This window comes from Hyperoodon ampullatus, assembly GCF_949752795.1.
Source record: "Hyperoodon ampullatus genome assembly, chromosome: 1".
Taxonomy (NCBI): domain Eukaryota; kingdom Metazoa; phylum Chordata; class Mammalia; order Artiodactyla; family Ziphiidae; genus Hyperoodon; species Hyperoodon ampullatus.
In genome coordinates, this window is record NC_136914.1 from 203,086,194 (window position 1) to 203,098,677 (window position 12,484).

The window sequence follows — 12,484 nt, forward strand, 5'->3', positions numbered from 1 at the left end:
TATACTCCGTTTACAGTTATTATAGAATATTGGCTATATTCTCTGTGCTGTACAACATATCCTTGTAGCTTTTTTTTTTTTTTTTGCGGTACGTGGGCCTCTCACTGTTGTGGCCTCTCCCGTTGTGGAGCACAGGCTCCGGACGAGCAGGCTCAGCAGCCATGGCTTACGGGCCTAGCCGCTCTGCGGCATGTGGTATCCTCCCGGACCGGGGCACGAACCCGTGTCCCCTGCATCAGCAGGCGGACTCTCAACCACTGCGCCATCAGGGAAGCCCATGTAGCTTCTTTTATACGTAGTAGTTTGTACTTCTTTTTTTTTTTTTTTTTTTTTTTTTTTTTTTTATGTTGGGGGTAGGAGTTTATTAATTAATTTATTTATTTTTGCTGTGTTGGGTCTTCGTTTCTGTGCGAGGGCTTTCTCTAGCTGTGGCAAGCGGGGGCCACTCTTCATCGCGGTGCGCGGGCCTCTCACTATCGTGGCCTCTCTTGTTATGGAGCACAGGCTCCGGACGCGCAGGCTCAGTAGTTGTGGCGCGCAGGCTCAGTAGTTGTGGCTCACAGGCCTAGTTGCTCTGTGGCATGTGGGATCCTCCCAGACCAGGGCTCGAACCCGTGTCCCCTGCATTAGCAGGCAGATTCTCAACCACTGCGCCACCAGGGAAGCCCAGTTTGTACTTCTTAATCTCTTACCCCTATCTTGCCCCTCCCTGCTTCCCTCTCCACACTGGTAACCACTAGTTTGTTTTCTTTTCTTTTCTTTTTTTTTTTTTTTTTTTTTTTGCGGTACGTGGGCCTCTCACTGTTGTGGCCTCTCCCGTTGTGGAGCACAGGCTCCGGACGCGCAGGCTCAGGGGCCATGGCTCACGGGCCCAGCCGCTCCACGGCATGTGGGATCTTCCCAGACCAGGGCTCGAACCCGTGTCCCCTGCATTGGCAGGCGGATTCTTAACCACTGTGCCACCAGGGAAGTCCCTATTTTTAGTTTTTTGAGAGAAACCTCCATACTCTTTTTCACAGTGACTGCACCAATTTACATTCCCACCAACAGTGCACAAGGGTTCCCTTTTATCCACATCCTTGCCAGCATTTGTTATTTGTGATCTTTTTGGTGATACCCATTCTGACAGGTGTGAGGTGATATCTCATTGTGGTTTTAATTTTCAGTTCCCTAATGGTTAACAGTGTTGAGCATCTTTTCATTTTTTAATTTTTAATTGGGTTGTTTGTTTTTTTGATGTTGAGTTGTATGAGCTGTTTATATATTTTGGATATTAATGCCTTATTGGTCATATCATTTGCAAATATTTTCTCCCATTCAGTAGGCTGTCTTTCTGTTTTGTTAATCGTTTCCTTGACTGTGCAAAAGCTTTTAAGTTTAATTAAGCCCCATTTGTTTATTTTTGCTTTTGTTTCCTTTGCCTTAGGAGACAGATCCAAAAAAATATTGCTACTGAAAGAGTGTTCCGCCTATGTTTTCTTCTAGGAATTTTATGGTTTCCAGTCTTACATTTAGGTATTTAATCCATTTTGAGTTTTTTTTTTATATGGTATTAGAAAATATTCTAATTTCATCCTTTTACATGTAGCTGCTTTCGGACATTCTCTTATAAAAACTCTCAATTCGCATTATTGATTTTTTCATCTTCTTTAAACCCTCTCATATGAAATATCACATAGCTGTGGATTCTTGGTAATTCTTTTGTTCCTCTTCTTGTTCCCTCTATCCTCTCATGGATGTCAAGGTTCCCTAGTCGCCTGTCCTTGGCCCTTCTCCATCTACATTCTCCCTGGATGATTTCACCGTTCTCAAGGTTTAATCTATCACCGATATTCAATCTTTTTTTATGGTCATTTTTTTACTAATGTTCAACATTTAACAAACAGATACTGCTCTTGACCCTCATAGAGTTTAGAAATGGCTGGCTCCTGTAGTAGAGATGTCAATTATTGCCTCCTATACTCATGTGACTTCACCCACAGTTTGTGCCTTTGTGATTTGTGACTCTGATTGGAATAGCAGCATATGGCCGAAGGGGAATCAGTTCTCAGACTGAGTTAAGCTAATGACATTCTTTTTGAGAACTTGACCCTGCACTGTCATGAACCTTGCGGGCAGTGGTTTCAGACGCTGATTTAACAGCCCTAGTCACAATGTCGTCTGGCTGTACATTTTGCTTTTCATCCTTAGATATCAGTGATACCTCTATCATCTGATTGTTGAAAAATCTTTATTAAAACATTTACATTTTAATTAACTTGTAAAAAATAAAGCTACCATTTCAAAATTAAAACAAAAATCCCCCCGAACAGTAATCTATCCATATCCACAGGGTATTGGTTCCAAGACCCCCATGGATACCAAAATTTGTGGATGCTCAAGTCCCTTATATAAAATGGCATAGTATTTGCCACTATCAAAAATCCCTCTTAGGGACTTCCCTGGTGGTCCATTGGTTAAGACTTCGCCTTCCAGTGCAGGGGGTGCAGGTTCAATCCCTGGTCAGGGAGCTAAGATCCCACATGCCTCGAGGCCAAAAAACCAAACCATAAAGCAGAAGCAATATTGTAACAAATTCAATAAAGACTTTAAAAATGGTCCACATCAAAAAAAAAAAAAAATCTCTCCTAAAGTGCACGTACCTGGTGAGGGTGTTTATGACCCCCATTTTCTAGATCAGGGAACTGAAGCTTAGAGAGATTAATTAGATCTGTTCAAAGTAGTTTCCACAGCTGGAAAATGAGAGTGCCAAGGTTCAAATTCAGGTCCTGTGCTATTAACTACAGTGATTATGATGTGGCAGGCAAGAGAATCAGGAACGGGCAAGGAATCACACTCCCACTCACAAGTATGTAGACAGTGCACAGCTCAACCTCCCAGCCTTCCCCCGACACATACTCCCCCCTCCCATTCATTAGCACCCAAACAGAAAGGCAGAAAGGAATTGGAGCTGCTCCTCATAAAGGATGCCCCCAACTCAGGTGGGTACCAGAACAAAGTCTTTGGCAGATATGTTTACTTTGGAAGAAGAATGCCAAGGGACACAATTCCTGCCCTCAGAAAACTTAGTCTAGTTTATACGCAAAGATCATTTCCTCAATTTGTCCACAAATATGTGGTGTGCTCAGGGATTGTAATACATGTGCACATACACATCACTGTGTGTAGTAGATGTAATAGTCATGTAAATGCACATGTATATGGAGAGCACTGTAGATTCTCTAAAAAAAAACAAGTCCTAGTAGTGCCACTCTACTTATTAATGTAATACCTCATAGAGCTGAGCTAAATGTACTTTCATCCTAGCTATGAGAAAAAAAATGTTTACTAAATATGAGTATAACCTAGACTTTAAGGATTACTAGTTAAACTATTAAGGAATCTTTCAAAGTAGGCTCAAGCACTTAGAAGTATCCATTTACATGCAAAACCAAGGCTCAGGTAATTGCAAATTCCTTAAGGAGCATGCTAGGTAACACGTGATTTAAGTTATATATATATATATGTAAATAAATAAATAAATATATATATAAATATATAAAAACACACACACACAAATGATAATATAACATTCCTTCAAAAATACTGTATTTAAGATGTTAAGCTAATTTAAACTGGACTTCCCTCTACTTCCTCAAATATTCCAAGCTAGTATGGCTTTATTACACATGAAGAAATAAAGTAATGAAAATTCTAAGAGCTAAGCAAACCAATTATGAAAAGGTGAGAGATTAGTGTAATGAAGAAAATTAGTTGTCACAGCTCAAATTCTAAGATCATATACTTCAATTTAAAATGGAAGTGAGGAAGTAATCCAAAATAAATAATAAAAACAAATATCCATTTTAATCAATGTCTTATTTTCTTCCATTAATTATTTCCATCCCATTTTAGCTAGAAGGATTTCATGAGGGAGACAAAGTGAAGAAAAGGGAAACACTCTTTAAAAATTATAAATTTCCTAGGACCACAGTAGAAAATATAAAAATTGGATCTGTAGGGGTTCAGAACAAGCCTCCCCCAAATGGGCTACTTTTGCATGAGGCTCATTTTGAACTAAATGCAATCGAGACCCTGCGGGTTCAGGAGAAACTCACTGCCCCCCTCTTAACTACCTAGAAGAATTTAAATTGGGGATTTTTCCTAGAAAAGGTAATTACCAGAGATAAAATTTATCTTAGTGGCTCCATCTACATGGCAGAACAAACATCTAATTATCAAGCATCTGCTCTCCTTAATGTCCTGTGAATGACCCTCCTGTCCTTGGAAGACCCAGACCCCTGCCCCATTCCTTAGCTCATGATGGTGTATACACCTCATTTTACCTTTCTGTCTCTGAACCTCTTATGTATGTGGGGTCTTTGACCCTCTTATGTGTGTGGATTCCCATACAAAGTGAAATTTGATTTTCTCCTGTTTATCTGTCTCATGTCAATTTAATACTTAGGGCAGCAAGAAGAACCTAGAAGGATAGAGGAGAGTTTTCCTCCTTCCTGACAAGGGCTCAATCTTGAAGGGAGAGATCTCCTCGTAATCTCCCACAATAATGCAGATTCTCCATTTGGTTGGAGGATGGGATAAAAGAAATGAGAAGGTACATTTCTGTGATCTTTAAAGTTCTACACCCTCAAGTAACCATTCAGGGCACTGCCCATTAAGGAGGGGACTAAGACACTCCTCTCATACCTCACAAATCAAAAAGGGGGAAGTGGTTCAAGATTACACTAATGATTGCTCTTCTGCATTATAAAACCCAGTATGAAGTTTCAGTAAGGAGTGTTCTAGATTAGGAATTGGGCTTGTTCTCTGCTCACCCCCCTCACTGGCCTTGTGCCCCGTCTACTTGAAAGCTCAGTGGATATGAAATGTAAGGGGCTGTGATGACTGTTATTATAAATGACACTGTTCCTACCAACACTAATTACCTTCAATGAACCAGGAACCCTAGAGTTCAACAAATGAGTGAAGAGGACACTAAGAAAACCCCAAAGTATTTTTAGTGTTTCATCTTCTTAGTGTAGTTAGTCATGACTCACTTCAAATAAGAACACACATAAAACAAATTATTTTTTCTTCCCTGGCCTAACAGGCAAGCCTCAATTAACAAAACAAAACAAAACAAAACATTTTTTGCTGAAGTAGCCTCAGGGAATAAAGGGAAGAAGAGAGAAGACCACAGCTAAGTTTTTAGGTAAGACAAAAGTTACTCACTGAAGGAAAAGAAATTTTCTTCAGGAGCTGTTCAAGTTGATTGAAAAGATAATGGAAGTTTCCCCTGCTCATCTGGACATGTTGCCAGGGCTTTGGCGACAGTGGTTTGCTTGTCTCCATGGTCAGAAGTGACTCAGGGGAGGGGAACTTTAAAATTACTCCTGTTTACCTAATAGAACTCAATGTTCAGAATTAAAATTAGGCCTGTCTAGTGTATGAAAAAACCAAGGGAACAAGAAAAGAGTTGAGCTACACCAAATGAGCAGAATCTTATTGTAAAGCCAATGTAATTTGACAACTAGGGTTACTATATGCTATTTCTTATTCTAAATCCTCTACCGAGGACCTCTGATCTGCTTAAATTTGTAGGAGTCAAAATCATCCCCTTTGAAAGGACTTATTCACAGATGACTCCTGGAGCAACTGAGGAGAAAGAGTAAGCCAGTCACAAAAGTTATTAAAACCTCCCTCCCTGGAGAACAATCTCATTGATCAAATTACCATCATGGTTTCCATGCTGGACTCAAGAATCTTGTCTCTGATTATGGATGGAATTATTACTTTTCTTCATGCTATTTTTAGGTAGAGCCTAAAGCTGCCTGAAAGATATGGAGAATTTTATGATGGAAGAGAATTTCAGTTCACTCAAGCGACCTTGGTGAAGTTAGCAAAGAATGAGCTGAATTCACTGGATGCTGTAGGTGGGCTGCAGAACCTAGATCCTCCCTACAATTGTATGCTGGGTTGTGTGTATGCATATGTGCATCCTTCTGGGGAAAAGGGCCATACTTTTGATAGAATTCTCAGAAGGACATGTAAACAAAACATTTTAAAGAGCTGCAGACCTAGAGGCTCCTTTGTGGTCCAACGAAAACACTTTCAATGAATGTGTGTCATTAACTTCCATTTGCACCTGTGAACATCCACAGGTTTCCATCCAAAGGTATTAATACCCACTGACTACAGTAAGGGTTTGGAGGCCTGTTTGTACAACACTTTCCAATTTTCAAAATCAAGTTATCTAGTACACACAGTGGGTTCCTAACAACAGGTCTCTAAAATTATCTCCAGCTGTAGTCCAGGCCTTCACATTGAGGCCTCACAGAGAAGCCCATGGACTCTGATCTTTGGCTCCTGTCTTAGTCTCTCTGGAGCCTTAGTGTCCTCTAATTTAGGGAAAATAATGATAATACTGGCACCAAACATTCATATAATTGTTTGGAGTTGAACCAGTGTTGAACCAAAGAAGCTAATGTTCCTATTGGACTGGGCCATCTTTTTTTTTTTTTTTTTTTTTTTTTTTTTTTTTTTTTTTTTTTTTGTGGTACGCGGGCCTCTCACTGTTGTGGCCTCTCCCGTTGCGGAGCACAGGCTCCGGATGCGCAGGCTCAGCAGCCATGGCTCACAGGCCCAGCCGCTCCGCGGCATATGGGATCCTCCCAGACCGGGGCACGAACCCGTATCCCCTGCATCGGCAGGCGGACTCTCAACCACTGCGCCACCAGGGAGGCCCTGGACTGGGCCATCTTGATGCCAGTTTCAGCACACCAATTAACACTGTCAACACCTTGTCCCTGCAAAACAAACAAACAAAACTTAAATAACGAACAAACAACCCTAGCACTTTCTTCTAGGTTTCTTATGCAAGTATAACAACTCAGGGCACCAGTACCTAGAAATGCCCTTCATACATCACCATCGCCTGAGGTCCTGCCTCTCCAGGATAGAGCCATGAATTTCTTCCCCCAATTCCACTCCAACTAACCTGCCTTATCCTCTCTCTGTCAGCCTTTGTTCTCCTAGAGGAAAACACTCATCTCACTCCTTTATCCACCTCTTCTACTGGTTTACTCACTGCAAGCAAGGGCTGAGATCATTTCCCCGGGCAGAAGGAGGGAGAGAAGGAAGATACTACTACATACTACTACATATATTTTTGCTTTTCATCCAGGCACATACATATGGCAATGATCTTTGTAAACTTCTAAAGCATTATAAAACTACAGTAAGGTGAAAAATCACTGTCAATTACCTCACCAATCCTGAAAATGAATGGCCTTCCTCAACACTCTGCTTATCACTGATGCAAAAATTTTGCCCGAAATAATCAGAAGCTGTCTCAAATCTAGTTTTCATCATGTAACTCACATGTTTAAGGACTTAAAGGGGGAGATCCTTATCATTTATCTCATAAATACATCCTACAGGTGACTGTTTTCAAGCCTCCGGAAAATTTTCAGTCACATGCACACCCCATAACCATCATTTTTAATGGTGTCTTCAGTTCAGTTTCAGTCACACTCACCTTACTCAGTCCCATCTGAGCACGCCCACACTGAAGCCTCCCACTGTCATCCCAAGAAGACCCCTCTCTTTTCTATGATTTAGCGCATGTCATACACTGCAATGTTGGGATCCCCTTCCTCAAGGGAAGGTCTCTTACTTCCCCCTCACATCTGGCACGGGCGGGCCTCCATGTTGTGGAACAGTGAATAGGCGTTGTCTCCCCACCTCTGAGACACTGATTCATGTCCCTCACTCTTTTCGCAGACTTGGCGGCAAATTCACGTTGTCTCTGCAGCCTTCTCTGATAGACCCATTCTACACCAACCCTTCTGCTACCACCATCACCATCAAGCAGTCCTTCCTGCAACAGATACTCACTGAGCCTCTATCACAAGCCAGGCACTACTCTCAGGCTGGAAATGAAACAATGAACCAAACAGATAAAAATCCCTGCCCACGTGGAGCATACATTCTAATAGGGGAGAAGTGGGGTGCCCTGGAAATCTCACATTCAATTTGAACTTCATTATCATTTAGTTGTTTTGAGTCTATATCGAGTCAAGTGACTGTCTAGACTCCTGTCGGAGATATTCTGCAAAGATGGGTACCAACAACTCCTCCTAAACCTGCAGACATAGGACTATTCTTCCTGTCAAGAGGTAGACTCTATTTCCTCTCTACCTGAACCTGAGCTGCCCTGTGACTTGATCAGCAGAATCATCAGAAGTGACTGCTGTGCCAGTTCTGGGCCTGGGCCCTAAGAGCCCTGACAGCTCCCTCTGCCTGGGAAACCAGGTACCATGTAAAGAAGCTCAGCCTATCCTGCCAGAGAGAAGGCCGTGTGGAGAGAAGGCCCCGAGGATGAGAACCGTGGCATGCCGGGTGACAGCCAGCATGAGGCCGCAGACACGTGAGTGAGGCCACCTCAGACCTTCCAGCCACCAAGTGAACGCAGCCCCGTGAGTGAGCCCAACAAACATCACTGGAGCAGAGATCACCACCCATGATACATTCCTGAACTTCCGCATCACGACCAATAAAATGGTGGTTGTTTTAAGCCACTAAATTTGGAGGGCCGGGAGGGGGAGTTGTTGTTAGGCGGCAACAATTTAGCCTTAACAAGACAGTGCTCTTAACCAGAGCCAGAGGTGGCCTCTTCTGCGTGTTTCTAAGCCTTCATTATGTCCATTATGGTTAGGCAAAAAGGAGACATCCAGTCAAAATCTGACGAGGGAATATTTATAAAACTAAATGGGGGACGGGATTCTGGGAGGATGCTGCAGTATGAAGCACCAGGAATCTATCTCCCACCTAGACAACAACTGCACTGGTAGAATCTGTCTGATCCAACCATTTTGGAACATTGAAGGCTGCAACTTCCACGGGAAGACTTAGATGGTAAATCGTGGTGAATGTCAGTCAATTTTGGCTCTTAGCACAGTAGGAGCTACCCATCGTCCATCCCCAACCCCTTGGCAGACAACTGTGCATGTTTTCCTGGAACCACTGCCCACAGCTTGTGGGAGCTAGGGTGTGCAAAAAGGACCCTGTCCTCCAAATATCGGCATCTCTGCTCTGAGTGCTGACGGCTGCTTCTGATCACAGAGCTCAGACAAGAAAGTGGGCGGCCGTTGTTGTTGTACCTTCCCCACATTGTCACAGCCCCTTCACTTCTGGTTGAAGTGAATTCCAGGGGATTTAAAAGCCCAGGGCCCTTCTCCTCCCCTCCCTTCCAGCCCCTGGTCATTTTTCTTTTTTTTTTTTTTTGGCCACGCTACGCAGCTTGTGGGGTTTTAGTTCCCTGACCAGGGATTGAACCTGCATCCTCAGCAGTGAAAGCGTGGAGTCGTAACCACTGGACTGATAGGGAATTCCCACCCCCTGGTCAGTTTTTACATTTCCCACTTTCTGGAGCCAGACATTAAGGACTGGGACATTAAAAAACAACTGCATGTATGGAGAAAATTAGAAAGTGACTGTGTGTGCCCAGGGAAAGGCTCAGAAAAGACTGGGAAGACCTTCAGTTTACACTTTGGCTGATCCTCAGCAAAGAGACTGTGTACAACAGTTAAAAACAAAAACAGGGCTTCCCTGGTGGTGCAGTGGTTGAGAGTCCGCCTGCCGATGCAGGGGACACGGGTTCGTGCCTCGGTCCGGGAAGATCCCACGTGCCACAGAGCAGCTGTGCCCGTGAGCCATGGCCGCTGAGCCTGCGCATCCGGAGCCTGTGCATCCGGAGCCTGTGCTCCGCAACGGAAGAAGCCACAACAGTGAGAGCCCGCATACCACAAAAACAAACAAACAAACAAAAAAAACAAACAATAAGGAAGACAAGCAAACCCTGAGAAAGGGGAAAATCTGGTTTCCAGAGTTATCACATTATTAAATTCAAAAGTCCAGTGTTCATAAAAAAAAATCACAAGGCATACAAAGGAACAGCAAAGTATGGCCCACTCAAAGGAATAAAACAAATCAGTAGAAACTGTCCCTGAAAAAGACCTAATGTCTGATATACTAGACAAAGATTTCAAAGTAACTGTCCTAAAGATGCCCAAAAGACTAAAGGGAGATATGGAGAAAGTCAAGAAAATGTGTAAACAAAATGGAAATATCAATAAAGAGAAAACTTATAAAGAACCAAAAAATTCTGGAGCTGAAAAGTATAATTGAAATGACAAATTTATTAGATTCAAAGGAGATTTAAGCAGACAAAAGACTCAGTGAACTTGAAGATAGGACAATGGATAGACCCTGATTGCTTGGTTTGCAAAAGGGATTCACTGAGGTGAGTTGCCATTGACTGAACGTATTTCAAACAAGTTCTGGTGGTATATTAGTTTTCTATTGTGTGTAACAATATTACCACAAATGTAGTGGTTTAAAACAACACATATTTATTATCTTATTATTTCTGTGGTCAAGAATAAAAGAACAGATTTTCTGAGCCATGTACTTAGAGTCTCAGAAGGCTGCAATCAAGGTGTGGGCCAGCTTCTCATCTGGAGGCTCGATAGGGGAAGGATCTGCTTCTCCACTTGCCTGGTTGTTAGTAGCAATCAGTTCCTTTTGGTTGCTTGACTGAGAGCCTCATTTTTTTGCTGGCTGTCAGCTGGAGCTCAGCCCTCAGTGACTAGATGACACTTGTAGTTCCTTGCCACATGGAGTTGTCCAATATGGCCACTTGCTTCCTCACAGCTAGAAAGGGGGAGACTCCAGCAAGATGAGCCTTACAATCTTATGTAATGTAATCACATAATCACTTACATATAATCACATATCTCCCATCACCTACACATATACTATTGGTTAGAAGCAAGTCATATGTCCCACCTACAAGTAAGAGAGGTGGAATACACAAGGGCATGGACACCAGGAGATAGGAATCATGGAAGCCAGCTGTCAGTGGCCAATCTGTCTACTACAGGTGGCTACTTGTTACCAAGGCTCTACCATGGCTCAATCTTTTCCTAAGTTTATGGGTGTGCAGCAACTGGAGTCTCTTACACTGCTGTTGGGAATGCAGTGGTAAACTTTGAGAAATGGTTTGGCAGTTTCTTGAAAAGTTAAAGACTTACCATATGACCCAGCCATTCCACTCCTAGATATTACTCAAGATAAATGTAAACAAACTTACATAAAGACTTGTATATGAATGTTCATAGCAGCTTTATTCATAAAACCCCCAAATGGAAACAACCCAAATGTCCATCAACAGGTGAGTGGATCGACAAAATGATATATATCCATACAATGGACTATTTCTCAGCAATAAAAAAGGAACATACTAGTGATATACACAACTAAGTGAATGACTCTCAGAATGTTATGCTGAGAGAAAGAAGCCAGACCAAAAAAAGTACTTCCTGTATGATTCCATTTATATAAAATTCTAGAAACCCAAATTAATCTGTAGTGCTAGAAAGCAGATCTGTTGTTGCCTGGAGTGAGGGATAGATGGTCTACAAAGGGGCACTTGGAAACTTGTGGGGGTGATGAAAATGTTCTGTATCTTAAGAGTGGTGGTAATCCACAGGTGTACACATCCATCACACTCATCAAACTGTACGCTTTAAAAGAATGTAGTTATTGAACATAAATTATACCTCAATAAAGTTGATTAAGAATTAAATGAAAGAATCAGACATATGAATCTAGACACTTGGAAGAGAAAGTAATGTTGATACTGAGTATAGGTGATTTTAAACATAATTTGCCAATTTACCATTGTCATCTCTCTCGTGCATTAGCTAAAAAAAAAAAAAATAGAGCTACATGAAACACTTCAGATACGAATTCTTTTCAAGGTGATAATCAGTTTGCTTTAAATAGAACAAAGGGGTCATTTATCACTAAAAATTACTAGAGATGTAAAACATTTGTCATACCTATTGACTATCTTATTTACTTTTTTAACTGCCTGTTTGTGAACTTTGCCAATTTTTCTATTAGCTTGTTCTTCCCGGTTCTTCTGTTTGTTTACATGCCTCCTCAGCCTGGGAGCTCACTGGAGACAAGGACTGCATCTCTTCTCTTTCTTTACCTCAGCCCAGCAGTGTTTGGTATTTCGTTCATGAAATGTTTGCTAAAATTGAATTGATCTTAATTCATTCTCATACACTTTGGAGCATTTAACTTTATTACTTCTGTTTTACAGATGAGGAACACAAGATGCTGCAGAGGCTGAATAATTTGCAGTCACACAACTAAACGGCAGAATTGGGACTGTAATCCAGGCCTTCTGATTTTAAACCATGGGTTTATTGAAATTGTATTCCATCCCCTCCATTGATGTTTGCCTGGGCCCTGTCTTCTTCAGGATATCAACTGAGTATTTTAAATGAATTTAAAGTGAGCAAAGCTCACCCTCCGCTACGCGCATGCGTCCCTTCCTTTTCCCATGGTAGGAAAAAAAAGACACCGCCTCCTTTCGCTTTGCTCATCTTTTGGCCCCTGCGACGCGCCATCGGCCGTGGGGAGGAGTTCACTG